Source organism: Corvus cornix, chromosome 3 (genome assembly GCF_000738735.6).
Source record: "Corvus cornix cornix isolate S_Up_H32 chromosome 3, ASM73873v5, whole genome shotgun sequence".
Taxonomy (NCBI): domain Eukaryota; kingdom Metazoa; phylum Chordata; class Aves; order Passeriformes; family Corvidae; genus Corvus; species Corvus cornix.
In genome coordinates, this window is record NC_047056.1 from 81,192,304 (window position 1) to 81,208,480 (window position 16,177).

Sequence of the window (16,177 nt, forward strand, 5' to 3'; positions counted from 1 at the left end):
AGGAAAAAAAACCCAAAAGCATCAAAACCTCGCATACACGAGCCTAAACATCAACTTCTCCCTTTCTTAAAAATGCTACTTGATGTTGTGGTCTCGTCCCACATGCTTCTTGGATCCTCCAACTCTGACACCACTCTTCTTACAGTGGCCCAAAGCAGTGACACCAGGGGCAGTCACAAATACAACAGCAAACCTGGGTTTGGTTAAATTAACTCCTAAATATCCTTTTTATTAAGCTTCAGCTGCCTCTTACCATCTTCATGGACCCCTGCAGATTTCACTCACCCTCTCAAATGTCATTTCTTAGGGTTGCTGTTTCACTTCCTTCACAGTGCTTGTGGCCCTTTTGATGAGAAATCTCTGCCTGATGCTTCTCTGTCTTGTGGTAATAAAGCAACCAGCACCTTCATGACACAGCAGGTCACTGCTCTCTGGCTGCAAGAATCTTTCTGGAACTCTTGTTGTTCTGTAGTAGACCTAAACAGTAACTTGTATGCTTGTACAAGGGTGGTACATATGGGAAGAAAAGGCCAGATGAACTGTGCTCTAGGCCAAGAACTTGGCTATAACTTTCCCAAATGGCCATCTAGTAGTGATGGGGAATGTGTTTATTGTTCTCTTATGTATACAGTTGGGTATTTTTTTATTGACTAAGGTTTTACTATGGAGGGTGGGGGGTTTTCTTCTTCCCTCAGGAATTAGGGGGCAGCAGATATAAAAATGAACACGAGAGGTGGAATGAGTTTATTGGAAATTGGGTATGATACAGACCATGATTTTAGACGTACTTGACATTGAGAAAATTTTAACTTCTCCATGACCATTTATTGATGTTATTCTGCCCAGCCCTCAGCTCATACCTGGGCAACAAACACTAATAAGGCTTATTAAAGTAATTAAGATTTTTCTGCCTCTCTTAAATAAAATATAGAACTTCAGATACTTCCTTCAGTGTAATACTTGAATATGTTATATAAACAATGAGAAAACCATATACTCAATTTGATTTAATCTTGAAAGTGTCTATAGTAAATAATGTAAGACATTTATTTTTTTCAAATACAGCTCTAGCACTCCTAGGGGAAAACTTGAATGAACTCAATTTAAGTTTTATCATGAAGGGGAAATGTGGAAAGCAGCATTCCCCAAATAAATGAAGAAGCAGAAGAAATGAATGCAGTAAGTATGACTTTGCAGTGTAGTCCAGCTCCCAAGGAGCCTTGATGATATTGGCCTGCTCTGTTACTCAAGTGGGAAGTGGTGGGCCTGATGTGCTGACTTCGACTTCTTGTGTGCTGGAGATGAGGAACTGCATCACTTACAAGAGAAGTAAGTGTCTTGGAGTGTGTGTGTTAAGGGGTACTTTTAAAGAAAGTTTGAGGATACCAAAATATGTAAAGATTGGTACGTTTGACTCCAGGAAATAAAGTATGAGATGCTGGAGAGCTGAAAAGGCCAACAGAGTTGGTATATCTTTGCCCTTAATACTCCCAGGAGCATCAGGCAGGGATTAAGAGAGGGTGGTTTAGCTGAATCATTATGAGAAAAAACTTGGGTTGCTTTGTTCTGCCCTGTGAAAGGCTGAAACAATTTGCCCAGTCAGGTGTGCAAGCCTTCATCCATTCAGACTCACAATGGAAAATATACTTTAAGAAACAAATCTCTGACATATTCCCTGCCTGTATTTCTGGTTATTCTGCTTTTCTTGCACTTATCTTTTACACCACAAGACATGAGTTATTCTTATGATTAATAATTTGATTTCCAGCTGTGGAAGTCCCATATATGGCACACTCAGGCTCATAATGCTAGTCCTGAATCAGAACACAGAATTAGCTACAGGACATTTATGATTTTACAGGAGTGAAGGAAGAGAGCCTGGGCATGGAAATTCTTCTCTCCTGCATAATGCAGATCTTCTTGGTTATCCCATGCAACAGCTAATCTTTCTCTACTAAATTCTTATTGTAAAGAGTGTGATTTTCAGTTCCTAGGGAAGTGATGTGAGGTGTTGGAACAAACTTTGACATATTTTTGGAATGGATAATATCAGAGATTTTGCAAGAGTCGTTCTGACACTGAAATCGTTCTCTTCACCTCACTTGGACTGAATTCTTCTGCAATATCCCATGATAAAAACAAAAGTGAAGGAATTATCTAGAATAGAAGAACAGTCTTTTTCTATTGAAGGGTAGAAAACAAGCATATAAAAGTAAATTAAATTAGACTTACATAAACAGCAGAGTTGGGGAAGGGTAGGTTCAGTTAAATCATGAATGATGTGAAAAATATGAGCGAGGAGTGATCAGTCATTGTTTTTTTCGGGCCAAAGAACTAGAGCGCCTCAGTGAAGCTTTCCTGCAGCAGGTTTAAAGGAAACAAAAGGAACTCTTTATGATGCATATTAAATTCTAAGAATCCTCACGGGACATTTTGGAGGCCAAAAACATAGAGAGAGCTGGAAAGGATCTGGATAGATTAGTGAAGATTAAGTCCATTTGTGACTATTCCATGCAGCCATTAGATGCAAGCTTCATGTCAGACACTCCCACTGATAGCTGGAAACAGGGGATTACAACACAGGAAGAACCCTTTAATGTGGGCTCTGTTCTTGTTCTGTTCTGTACACATCTGCTGCCAGCAGCTCTTGGAGAAAGGATACTGAATATATGGACCTTCAGTGTTGGACACAGCAGAACACTTTGTAGGAAACAGCTGGTAGCTTTCTGGATCCCAGAGGGATGAAACACATCTTCACTTGGCTGTATTTCAAGCAAATGTTTAATGTGAGATCTGTAGTGAATTTTATAGCTGACAAATATAAGGCCATTTGGAAATAATGCTATTGTAGCTGTATTCCCTGAGTTAAGTGCAGTGTACCGGGTGATCTTTCAGTCTTCTAGTGAATACAATAATTTAAGAGCAAAATAATAGTATTAGGTATACATTAATATCAGCTGCATAGTTTGTCTATCATTCACATGATAAGCAAAAAAAAAAAAGAGAGATACCCATGGGTTTAGAAATCTGTCACAAAAGTCCTGAAAGATTGAGGAAATAGGAAAACATGAGGAATTAAGATTTTTCAGGTGCTATTATACAGAAAAATAACATCAGGTTTCATATCAGAACAGTAAAAGGCCCTGTTTCTGTATTGTTTTCTCTGTTCTTCTGAAATAGAAATATAAATACGTATTTCACAGTGTGAGGAATTTGATTCCTTCTCTACTCATTGGTGAAAAGAACAAAACCAACATTAAAAAGGGAAGGTGATGAATGCCATCTCAGGCTGGCTAAGGGTGAATTAGAGTGAGAGCTGCACTTGTGTACAGAATCTACTCACACACACAAGACCCTCTAGGACACGTTTGGCAATCCTAGACAGCCCAGACAACGATGAGTCCTGTAGTGTACTCTGAAGAGGACAGCTCTTAGCTGGAAGCTTTTTTGCAGTGAGAAAGGCAAGACAGAGTTGAGGCTTCCCTCTGCAAATGCTTCTCTCCAGTCCTTGTCAGGTCTGCCCTGGGGACTGGCTGCCAAGATACCTCTGCCATCTGAACCTGCAACACATAGGAGCAGAGAGAGGTGATCTCTGCACACACTGCTTAAATTGAGGCTGTGTAGGGGAACAGAAACTGTTCCTCCTGAAGTGAAGAAGCAGTGGTGTGGCAAGGGCACGGTACCAAGCAGGAGCATGTATCCAAATACCTGAGGGATGCACAGCCAGATGTGCAAAGCAAGGAAAAGGTCATTATCATGTACCAGGTCATTAAAGAAAAATAGTTGCAGGAAACACTATGTGAATATCTCTTCATGGTGTGAAATTTATTCACTTTGTCAGTGTTTGTCCCACTCTTTATTTGTTTTAGAGCATTTGCTAAAAACAAAATTAACTGGCAAGAATTTTTAGAATTTACAGATCTAGCAAAGGTCAAGCAACTATCACAAGATTAGAAAGCAAAAGTTGCATTTATGATAGTTGAGGGCTCATGTTGAAAAGGGCACAGGCTTCAGGTATGTGACTCATGCAATACCATGTGACCTCTTTTTCTGATGGAAAAAGGTCACATTTCAGACAGTAAATATTTAAAGAATCAAGAAAAAATTAGTTTGAAAATATTTTTTGAATATATTTCTGAAGATGTTGAATCTTTTTAGAGAGAATATTAGGGAACTTAAACTTAGGGAATAAATATTTTTATGAAAAATTGCTATCTTCTGACAAGTTGTCCACTGAACTCTGTCTTATACAAAAAATAGATATTTAAGTTATGTTATTGTGAGCACTCTGAGACAATCAGTAAGATAAAAAGGTGAAACGCTGTTGTGGTATCAGAGCACATGAAACTGAGCTTCTTAAATAATTTCCCTGGAGATCTTGAAAAAGAAAGTTGTATAGTAGAAAAATTTGCCTCTGTATTGTAGTCAGCACACTGACTTTTGGTTTTTTTCCAACTGGAATTTAAGAATTACTGGAGGATTATCTTTTTGAAGAGGTGAATATTTGATACTCCTGTATTTGGATGAAATTCATATAGTGACAGAAAAATTCAGCAAGGAAGTTTCTGTTTGTTTTAAGTGTAGTGCTTCAAATACATAAGGAAAACAAAACTTCCCTAAGTAAAACATATTTCTGTCTCCTCTACTCAGAATATCTGATTATATAGCAAATCTCCTAAGCTAATCAGTGTTTATTATTTGTTCTCTATGGTTGTGTATTACAAAGAAACGAAAACCTAAACAAACCAAGAAAAAAAAACAACAAAAAGACCCTGCAACAAGCACTTACACTCCCCCAAGAAACCATCCTGCACTCATTTGCTTTTTAAAAAGTCTTTTTATTTTTAAAGCATATTAAGGAAGGCCCCTCCTTACAGATGGCCTGGAATTATTAAATTTAAAATTAATAAACTTTTTTGTACAGTATGAGACAGTGAGGAAAGTTCAGACACAAGCCAAAAGAATTGGAAATTATATTCAGGTACACACAAAACTCCAATAAATCCTACAATTTACATCTGTTCCAGAGTCTTTATAGATAAAGCAGGGAGATCTTGAGCTGCTAGTGGTTTCACCTAAGTGATGGCACTTATTTATTTATGTGAGGGACAGAAGTAGCCATTCCCAAATGAAAAGCAGAACTTAAAATAAAAATCGTGAGGGAACTGCACTCGGCTGCACACTAGTTTGGCACTCAGTGTTCTGTGTCTTGGCCTTGTTCTGCTTTGTGGTCTCAGGGATAGAAAATATATTTTGTTCCAGCAATTAAAGTTTCATTTTACATTTCTCAGGACCAAAATTTCTGGCTGAGACATTGCCAACAATAGAAAGCTAAAAAGTTAATCCAAGGGTGGGGCACAGCATCGAATAAATTAAATTGTACGTGTTCTTTCAGAGGTTTTTTCTTTGCTCCATCCTGTATTCAACACTGAAATAATAACATCTTTAACTAGATTGAATTTACACTTTTGATACATTCCTTGGGAGCACATGACTGCAATGTGACAAGCCTCACATTTGGTCCTCAAATGGCTTTAAATTTTTTGCCTTATAGACAGGCTCAACATTTTCATGGACTCAGTTGTTATGAACTTTGAAAAAAGATAGTGTGCAGCCCCATCAGTCCCTGAGGTCATTCAAGCTCAGAACAGAAATACTGTAAGCAGTGGGCCTGCTTCTCAACTCTACGAAAGTTAGACCAAACATGTTTTTCCTACTGTCCCGTTGTTTTCCATCCCACGGTTAAAAAACCATGGTTAAGTCACGTTATCTGATCAGGTCCTTGTAAACCAAGTAATTCAATGAATCATTATTAACTAAACAAATAAAAAAAGGTTTTCACTTTTCATTATCTTGTTTAATGTCAAACGTGCAGTTTGTTTTCCTTATGTTTCATTTCCTTTGTCAGGTTCACATCTGCATTACCTGTTCTGCCTTGTCTCATTTTCTTTATAAGGACAACTCTGATCACTGGCTTTCCCAAGTCCTTAGATCTCAGCATCATGAGGCTCATGATCTAACCTGCAGATGCTCTATCAAGCAGAAGACTTGGTGGCTCTGAGGACAGATCTGAACAATGCTCTTGAACCTTGCAGAAAGATTGAAGTTTTCAGATTATGGTCCACAGAAAATACTATGATGAGCTGTTTAAAGTAGTTTCTTGGAAATGCCAAGGGGAAGTTTGAACAGGTTGTATCAAATCTTGGAGCATACATTTTGGGGCAATGCCCAGGCTACAATTCCTTTGAAATAGATGATTGATGATCCAGTAACTTGGGATCTGCTGTGAATTACATACATCAACAATCTAGATATTGTGTCAGACTTTTGAAGAAAGGGCTCATTTACGCAGCTTTCTTACAAACTATAGGAAGAAAAGGGAGGAGCTGTCTTGCTCTGTAACACAACGTGGTTGTTTTCAAGCTGCACAGTTCCTGAAGAGGGAATCAAAGAGCGTTTGATGGCAGTCTTGTATTTCTTGATCACCATTTGCAGAGCCTTTAAAAGTAGCCTATAGATAAGCAGCAGTCAAAAGTCTGATGGGTTAACACTTTTGGGTCAGTGGCAAAAGTAGTCTTCTGTCATATGGCCTCAAACATAGCTGAGTGGTCTTCACTGTAAGTACCTACATTTCCCCTAAAATATATTATGGGATGACACCTTTCTTAGGTCTGTTAGTTGTAGTTCTATTTGTCCTGATTTTTTTTCCCACTGAGGCAGAAAAACAATGAAGACTATAATGCATTGGCTAAGGAACTCATCCAGAGGAAATGTAGGGGATGATCCACCTGCTTTCAGCATGGTTGGACTCCCTTTAAACATCCGTGTTTATATCTATATTTATATCAGTCTAAGATGGGGAAACAGGAGACTATACAAACTATTGTTTTTATGATTTTTAGATTGTTGGGTTTTTTCTGCACGAGATTAGTTATGGTACATAATACTGACTATAATCAAAGAAATAATGTTTTGTTGCTTGCAAGAAGTGATGCACGTACTAAGTCAATCTCCATATTGCAGGAGTTGGCTGAAAAGCTGTTTATAAGCTTAAACAGATGTTTAGAACAATGAAAAGTTTATAGAGTGTATGTTTATCTTTAAAAAGAGAGTGTTTCAGAGTTCATTCAGGCTCAGGATCCAGCCTTTCCTGGAGGAGCTTGACTTGCGTAGATAGATTAGAGAAAAACTCAATGATCACAGAAAGATACTTTTCAAATATCATAGAAAAGCTTCCTTTTCATTGGAAAGCAAAGACTATTGCATTGCTCACTGTGGTTTTTTTTGAAGATCAAATCTGATAAAAAGTTTTAAGCCTAAGTTTTTGGACTTTTTTTAACTAGCCTTTCAAATATATTTTTAACAGATTAGAGCTCTTGACAGATTTGTAGAAGACAATGTAAAATTGTTCCTTACTTAGAAAAAATTCATATTTTATCCTGTATTTAGTAATACTTTAAATAGTGTTAATACTTACAGAAGTTATCAAATATTTAGTACTGAAAGACCTGCTCTGTGCAATTCTATGGTTCAGGCAAAAATAAAACTTCCTCTCTGTCCAAATACTATGTATTATTCAAATGTAATTTGAAATAATACATTTCTCTGTATATAGTCTCTTATTCATATATATATGTATTTATATACAATGTTCATGTGTCAGTATTGATTTTTTCCTTTCCCACATATTTTTGCTTTATGTATGATCTTTTTGTTCTAGTGATCCTGCCTAGAGAATATTTCATTCCCCTTTCAAAGTGTTTAACTTTTTAACAAAAATATTCCATCTGTAGATAAACATTCTTTTGAATTACAGTGACATTATATAAAGAGTCCTTCTGGCACAAGAGCTAGAGTGAGTATTGATAAAAGTGTAGAATCAGCAGATCCATCAAATCCCCTCCCCCAAACCATCATTTATCAGAGATCATAGCATCATCTACTGCCTGGATAGCCTTACATAGGAAAATACAGTTTTCAGAATGAAGTGATTCCATAATAAAAATGTTATTATCTTGGCAAATAAATATCCATGCTTCATCGCAATATGCAGCAGTTGGACTCTGTGCTTTGTCTTCTGTGAAGAGGAAGCATTAACATGTGACAGTATTATAACTTCTTGAAATGATCTCTTCATTATGCTGCAGAAAAAGTATATGTGGCAATACAAAGAATGTTTTATCCGCAGAGAATGAGCCTGTCTCTGGTGTCAGGGCTGACTATCATATGCTAGCCATATCCATGCTCCAAGCTGGAAAGATGCAAGCTGGTTTTTAATTCAGAACTGCATAGACACATCTCACCAGTTCATCTAGAAGGCAGAATTTGTTAGCAAGTAGAGCAATTATTAGCCTGAAGGCATTGCAGGCCTCTGTTTAATAGCCTAAAAATATGGATAGAGTGTGACACTTGATGTGTTTGATTATTGGGATTCTTAAATACTCGGGAAAGGCATTGTTGAAGTGGGTGGAAGGAGTAGACAGATGACTCATTGCAACAGGCAGACCTGGGAATGCTTGCTAGCTTTAAACATTTCAGAAAGCAGTGTAATTTCTGTGCCACCTTCCCCAGGCCAATGAGCTGCATCCGTATCTTCCTCTTAGTCAGACATGGCATACAGATGGATGTGCTGGATTTGTATTGCGGGATAGGACTTGATATATACTACCCTCAGCCTGCTTCTGGATGAAGTTACATTCATAGATGAGAAAGGATCAAACATCAGGTGGGGTAGCTGCCTCCTTATGCAGGCAATGAATGTTACATTTTATATGCATGGCACGTAGGTGACTCTGTCCAAATTACTTTGCCCACAGAAATCCTCAGCCATGAGATGAATATTCTTAAGGACTCTGTCTTCAGTGGTTTCAATACATAGAGGAAGGAAATCACTCGGTGGAGGCTAAGCTCTTATCATCCCAAGGCTGATAGTAATCCAAAGCATTCTTGGGCAGGGTGCTTAATGGGAGTAACAAAAAAGCAGCTGAATAGAAGCCAGTAATCCGGGCTCTGGCATCTGTGAAAGGAAAATAATAATGGTATATTTCCTTCTCCAAGCTCTTGATGACTGGCAGCCAGAATACACTATGTAGGACAGTAATTTAATATCGCGTCATCTTTTCCCCAGATATGTTCTTGGGCAGAATTAACTCATGAAATAGCTATGAAAATTAACAGTGTCATACTGTCCACTTGAAGCAAATTCAGCCAGGAAGTCTCTGTTTTTTGCACAGGTTAACAGGATCCTGGGAAAGCCAAGGCTTTAATTTGACTTGAAGATATATGTGACGTTTACAAAATCTTGCTTTTTTTGGTGAGATTTTCAGTTAGTTATTTGAACTAGATATTTTTCCCCCCTTCTTTTAATGAAAGAATGAGAACCCAGAATATATATTATAGAAAACTTGGGGAAAAGGTTCACAAGAGCTCATTTATCTGTGCAACTGATTTATTTCCTCTGAGGTGGCTCTTGCCCAGCCCATCAACATATTCTCAGCACCTCAGTTTCATTGCTCAACTGCAGATTGCAAACAAACTCAAACTAAGGGGAAGATATATCTTAAATAAACACTCCTCTTTCAAGGTTCACCCATGTGATATATATTATATGTGCCTGGCATAGTGGGAATGAAAGAGAATTCAATTTATGATGGGAACACTGCTTTTAATTCAATAGCCTGGCACATTAATAAAGAATGATTAAATGTCAGTATTTGGAGAAGCCCATGTTATTCTAGAAATGTAACATTCTGCTTGACAGAGTCTTGAACTCCTGTGAAGAGTAGCCCTTTAAATCTTGAAGTCTGACTGCCGTTTGCCCGGTGGGCTGTCTTATCTGATGGAACCACAGCCAGCTAAGGGTCTCCTTATTTGACCTTAACTTTCCTGTTAACCACCTACAGCTTTAACTCAAGATGCCAAGAATTTTCTTGGCATCCTTCCACAGAGCGCTGGGCCAGATTCTGTTTCTAGTTACAGCAGTGTAAACTCTGGAACTGATCTATCCTCACCTTCTTCAACCTTGACTGAATCTCAGACCAGTTTCTGCCTCCCTATAGTTCTGACATCTCTTAATTCCTTGTCTAGAATAACTTACAACTAATTCTGTTTTTTTGGTCATGTCTTGTGTGTTTCTTTGGAAATTCTGCAGTGATCCATGCTGATTTTATGTAGTAGCTATCCAGTTTGACAGAACTGAGTTTGGTGTGTTTGTCTAATGAATATTTCTTACATTCATTAAGTTTTAACAGCAGTAATTTTTCTACTTCTTTGACATTGTAGTTAAGGCTGGATGAATGCAGAAAAAAAAAAAATATTTTTATGGTCGTTTCCTTCAACTGTCTCCTTGTCTGTAGTGTCCTCAAGCATTTGGCATGTTAAGTAAATGGACTAATTTGCTTGGAAGAGTCTGTAGTCTTATCCAGCCAGGTGAAGGAAAACATGCTACATGACATTGGTATCTCAGTTAATCTTAAGAACTAGACTGCCAAATATTGAACACCCAATGAACTCCTTGTTGCCAATTAAAAGTTAAGCATTTGCACACACACACACACACACAATATTTAAAAGTCTACAGTGAAGTAGGTCAGTTTATGGGCTAATCTTCCTAAGGCTGTTCCATGGGCAGAAAAGCAAATCAATAGTTCATTATAATGTATTTGTTCAAATCTGCTTTGTTTAGACTCGAGAATTTCTGTAAGTCAGTACTCTGGACTTAATTTTAAAGGCTTTATCAGATAATCCACAAAAACTCCCACTTCCACACTTGCTTCTACAGACTTGGAAATTAGTCCTATATCACAAAAGATATCCACTCTATCCCATGGGGTGCTGGCTTACGAGATTCAAACTTGTGTGTAAATTAATTCAACCTGCATGGCAAAGGAAGTTATGCTCTATTGCCAGTCATGACCAGTTCCTGAGGGCATATCCCAACACCTCTGCACTGCAGTTCTGGCTCAAGGACAGTCTGTCTTCCCTTTCATTTGGAGAATATTTTTTTCATTAGGGTAAGGTTATCATATCTTCACAAACTATTTAATACAGGATTTTATGGAAGAAAAGTTAAAATATAAAATTTCTGTTTCACAGCAGATTTCTGTGGACAGAAATGTCTCTTACTGTCCTACTTCATTGTAACAGCATAGTGCCTGGAAATCCTAATTCTCACTGTTGTTTTTCCAACATAAATTATTTTGAATGAAACATCAAGTTCAAGTGAAACCTGAACCTGGTAACTCAGAACTTCAGGAAGATTACAATAGCCAGCAACAAAGCTATTTTTTTCTTGTCAATATGTTTGTTGGTTTTATATTTTTTCCTGTTGAGCAAAATAATTTTTTATGTTTCTCAGGCATATATAATTTATGAGTAATTAATTCAGACTCTACATCACTAGAACTACACTCTGTCAACTCAAACAGAATTGTCTCCATAGAGCTGTTGAAAATGCCATAAAAGCTTGCTTTTTCTCAGTCTATAACAATGAATAAGTTTTGAAAAATTGTGGGATATTTTTCTATTACTGTCTAGAAATCTCTTCCCATCCTCTTGCAAACAGGAAATGCATGAAGTAGGATTAGAGTTCATTTTAAAGAACTGGAGAGATAAATGTTTTTTTATTGATCCCTTGGTGCTCTGAGTCACAATGTTTAAAAGGGCTGCTGCCAAAAAGTTAAATAAAAAATCTCTTTCCCTTCAATGCTTTCTAGCTTTATTACAGACCAGTCCAAGTGGGGCACATGTAACTAGAATTTTGAAACTGTAATAATTGCAAATGCTGGGCCATATTTATACATGAATGTCAGGCTACAGATGAGGGGTAAACAAACAGGTTTATGTCAAAGGAAGGTACTTTTCAGTGTCAAAAGAATTTAATTTCAAAATTCTCCTTTTTAATTAAATCCTTGCTGAATCTACCAAGTGTAGATTCATTCTCTCTTAATTGGAAAAGAACATCTTTTTTTTTTTACTCCAAAGTAGCACAACATACTTATGTGCCACATTATAATTGTAACATATCACATTATCTTAGAAAGGCAGTGGCCTTTTTAGGAGGGGTGACAGCCAAATCTTCAGAGGCAGTCAAAGCAAGAGAGTTCACAGCAAGGATGACCTGGTAGTAATGAATAGTCCTTGATTTGCAGGCAGGTGGTCTCTGTGACCTACTGAATCCCTACAAATTTTGTAATTTTTTTTTATTACATTTTTCTGCAGTCTTGGCATGGTATCATGGTGTGTGAGATTAGTTGTTCCTTGGACTGCTCTTAGCATGTTTTATTTTTCATCTGTAGAATAATTATTTTACTACATCAGCCAAAACTTTTCAAGAGAAGTGCTTAAAACTCTTCTAAATATATTCTGAAGTACTGATATGTGTCTCAAGCTTCTAAGTGGGCACAGGACTCATAAAGCATCTCTGAGGACTGAGACACTTCATCAACTTTTAAGAACTGAATTCATTTTATATATAGGAAAGACACTTTCAAAGGACCCCAAATCAATGAGCTTTAGATCCCTCAGTCACATGAACATTTTTGAAAATGTTGTCCTGGATGCCTTTTGAACATGTGACAAAAGAATGGCAAAGAATGAATTTCATAATTGATTATTTTGAATCTGTACAGGAAAGCTACCAGAGTTTAGTTTGGGGGGCTTTTTCCCCCAAATTCATGTTTATTTTTAAATTTCTTTAGAAATTAATATATCATAGTAAATTAAAAAAGGTGTGGATGCAAGAATGTGGAAACTTTGGTCTAGGAAGACCCAATGCACTGAAAGTAAATAGACTGTCTGGGGCAAAAAGTGTATCTACTTTTTGTCTACTATATTGTGAAAGGAAGATAACACTTTATAGATAACCTAAAATAATTAGTTGGTGTGCCATAATGCAGTTAGAATACTGCCTTTCTGCTAGTTAAAGTGCAGAAGAGGGGAGTTATTTTGCAAAACACATTATAGACTGAAGGCAGCATTTTCATTGCATGATTTCTTCTCTAGAGCAGTCTTAGACTCACATCAGGGTTGTAATCTGGATTACTGAGATTTCCCAAATTGTGAAGTTTTCAGACAGTTATTGTAATTTAGGCTGTTCTTCTTCTAATTAGGAGGTGATTACGAAGCCATTTTTTAGATTTTGGTCTCTCCTTAAAGCAGGAGAGGCTATCATGTGATTATACCCCAGCAAGGGTTTTGTACATCTGTATACTTTTTGATGCGTGCAAAATGTGCTTATCCTCCAACTTGCCACCATATTAAATACTGGGAAAAAGAATCTTTCCATCCTTCATCGTATTCTGCTTGCCCAGGACTTTGTATAGGTTTTCCCACAGCTAGTGGCTTCTGCTGTGGCTACTTGCTGTGCCCACCAGTTTTAAACTGCTACAGAAGAAAAGCAGAACCAGCAGTTTTTCAGAAATTCCTGGAGCCTGTTGTGACTCTACATTGCTGTTAGATCTTCTGCTAAAAAACATTCCCAAGAGCTGTGCTGGCTGGGCTTGAAAGCTCTCTGCAACTTCAGATTCTTCATTTGCTAAACCAAGCTTGTAAATGGTCTGGGGGCACTTGCAGAGTATGTACAGCTGGTACTTTTGTGCAACCTCACTGAGGAAAAAGAGAAGGTCCTCAAGTGTGCGCTGCTCATTAAACTCCCTATCAGATTCAATGAAATGTCTTGCCAAATAGTTCAAAGTGCCCACTGTGTTCCTTCACAGATAGTCCTATGCATTTCTGACCAAACATTTCTGCTGCTAACTAGATGAAATTTTAATTAGTTAAAAATACAAGGAGTTGGTCCTGATCAGCTGTTCATTGATTCAGACTGAGAAGATCACACTCCTAGACAGAAATACTTGTGCAAAGAAGCAACCAGCAACACTTCCAAGTGTAGAATAGATTTTACACTTAGATTTCACAGTAGTGTTCAGGCGTGTGTGCTTCCCGTACCAGGAATGTTAAGTTCAGCATGCAGACAGCTGCAGAATTTGAATGAGGTTTCATAAAATCCTCATATACCTTTTTCCCCCCTTCCTTGCTATTCACTCCTTTTCTGCATACCCAGATATGGGAGATGGATTAAGGCATTATGTTACTGTGCTTTTTCACAATACCCTGCAATATGGTAAAGGAAAATTTTTAGGACTCTCTGGCCATAATGTCAGTATTCTTCTCAGTTGATTTGAACCTGAATCATAGTAAAAAAGGCAGACTAATAAAATACTGTATGATTTATGTTACTTTTCTGTTGACAGCTCTTCTTCCTCTCACAGGTTGAAAGTGCTCACTTTAAGTCATCGAGTAGTTTAAATTGCACCTGGGTGCTTTCATTAATATTGGTTGTCCTTTGAAATTTTTTCCTGAGTCCTTGCATGCTGTAAGCCAAGTTTGATTGCAAGAGGGAAACAAGGAACTCAGAAACAATAAAATTTAAAAACAATCAAGAGATAAAGATTTACAAAAGAAAGGTAAAGGAATGAAATAGTCTTTTTTTTTGCATCTGACTGCTTCAGCATTGATAGCTGATGGGACTTGCCTATTTTTGTGACTCTTGTACTGAAGTCTGTTGACTCTTGCACCCATGACTTCATCTAAGTGGTGAAACTATAGTGCTGGCCATGATCAACAAATATAGCTTTGTTTTTATGCAGAACTAGATGTTTTATAAATTTTCTAATGTGTCTTCATTGTCATGTTATTCTACAGAATGGATGCTGAACAATCAGGAAGGCACAGGGAAACCTGGCCTGCCTGGAAAAAAATTAATAAAATTAGTGCACACTAATTAGCTGTGCAGCCATGTTTAACCTTCAAATCACTGGCAGGAAAGGTGGGGAATGTATCATATTTTTCCTCATGTACAAAGGCTTAGAATTAAGGACAGAGATGGTCTTGCTCTCATGTGCCCTTCTGATTCTAGGGAAGAAAAAGGCCAAAGTGACTCTGTGGTTTTGTTGGCAGACTTGCATGGAAAAAAGGTTTTGTTGATGTCCGAAGGCAGGCTGGGGAAAGAGGGCAGACTGCCTGCCCTGCTGATATACAGCCAGTCACAGAGATTTTCTTAAACTGATATCAGTTCAAGAAATACCTTTTTGGTTTTGGTAAGCTAGGAAGTAATACCTTCCAGAAAAAGAAAGTATAGTTATCACTAATTAAAATAAAAAATAATAAAAAATGTTTTCACTACTAGAAGTAGTTCATACCCACACTTCAAATAAAAGGCCTTTTTATGATGCTTTCTTACATACATTTAGCACTTCAGCATGCATGGCACCTGAAACCAGTTTATATTACAAATTAAAGTTCTTTACACTTGTTTATACTCAGAAACAATTGCAAGTTTATCATACATACAAATGCAATAATCACATCATGTCACTGATTAGGGTCAACAATATTCTTTCTATCAGTTTCTCACTCAGTCCTCCCCATTCTCAGTTATTTGTTCTTGTTGTATGATCAGTCACCTGATTCATCGTGCATGGAACAATCAACCTGCTGATTAGATGGCTGAAGTATATTTAGAAATATTTTAGTAATGAAAGGCAAATATTTGGTGACAAGAATAGATTTAGATTATCAGCTCTAGAAACTAGTCGTATAAGATGGCAGATAATATTTCAAGTTATAGCTAGTCCTATATGGTCATGCAGTACTAAAGTCTTCCCCTCTCCCAAGCAACAACAAAAATGACAACAAAGTCCCTGTACCTAACAGGTTTCCTATACAAAACCATTTGTAGAAAATTATAAAATACGGAGGCAAACCTTTTGCAATTGTGAGATTGTGATTTGTATTGACATTTGCGATTAGATATTCTCTGCGTTATGGCTTCCCAATGTTAAGAAAAATTGGTGCTGTGGGTTGCCTTCTGAGGGTTGATAGGAAAGACTGAACATGTTCAGGTGTCTCTTGAAAACTGTTTGGAATCTGCATTTTGCCATCAAAAGACATTTGTGCGTCACGCAGTAAAATCAATTTTGCTTGTCAGTTTATTAGATTGACTGCAGTGGGAGTCTGAAGGGTCTAATTTCCATTTATCTGCGTAATTTTTATGAATTTATTACATTTTCATTATTCTTAGAAGCAAGTACAAAGGCATATTAGAAGGGAAGCTCTTGCTAGCATGATCTATTGTCAGGATTTGCACTGCAGAACTATTCTGCAGATGAGGTGGAAG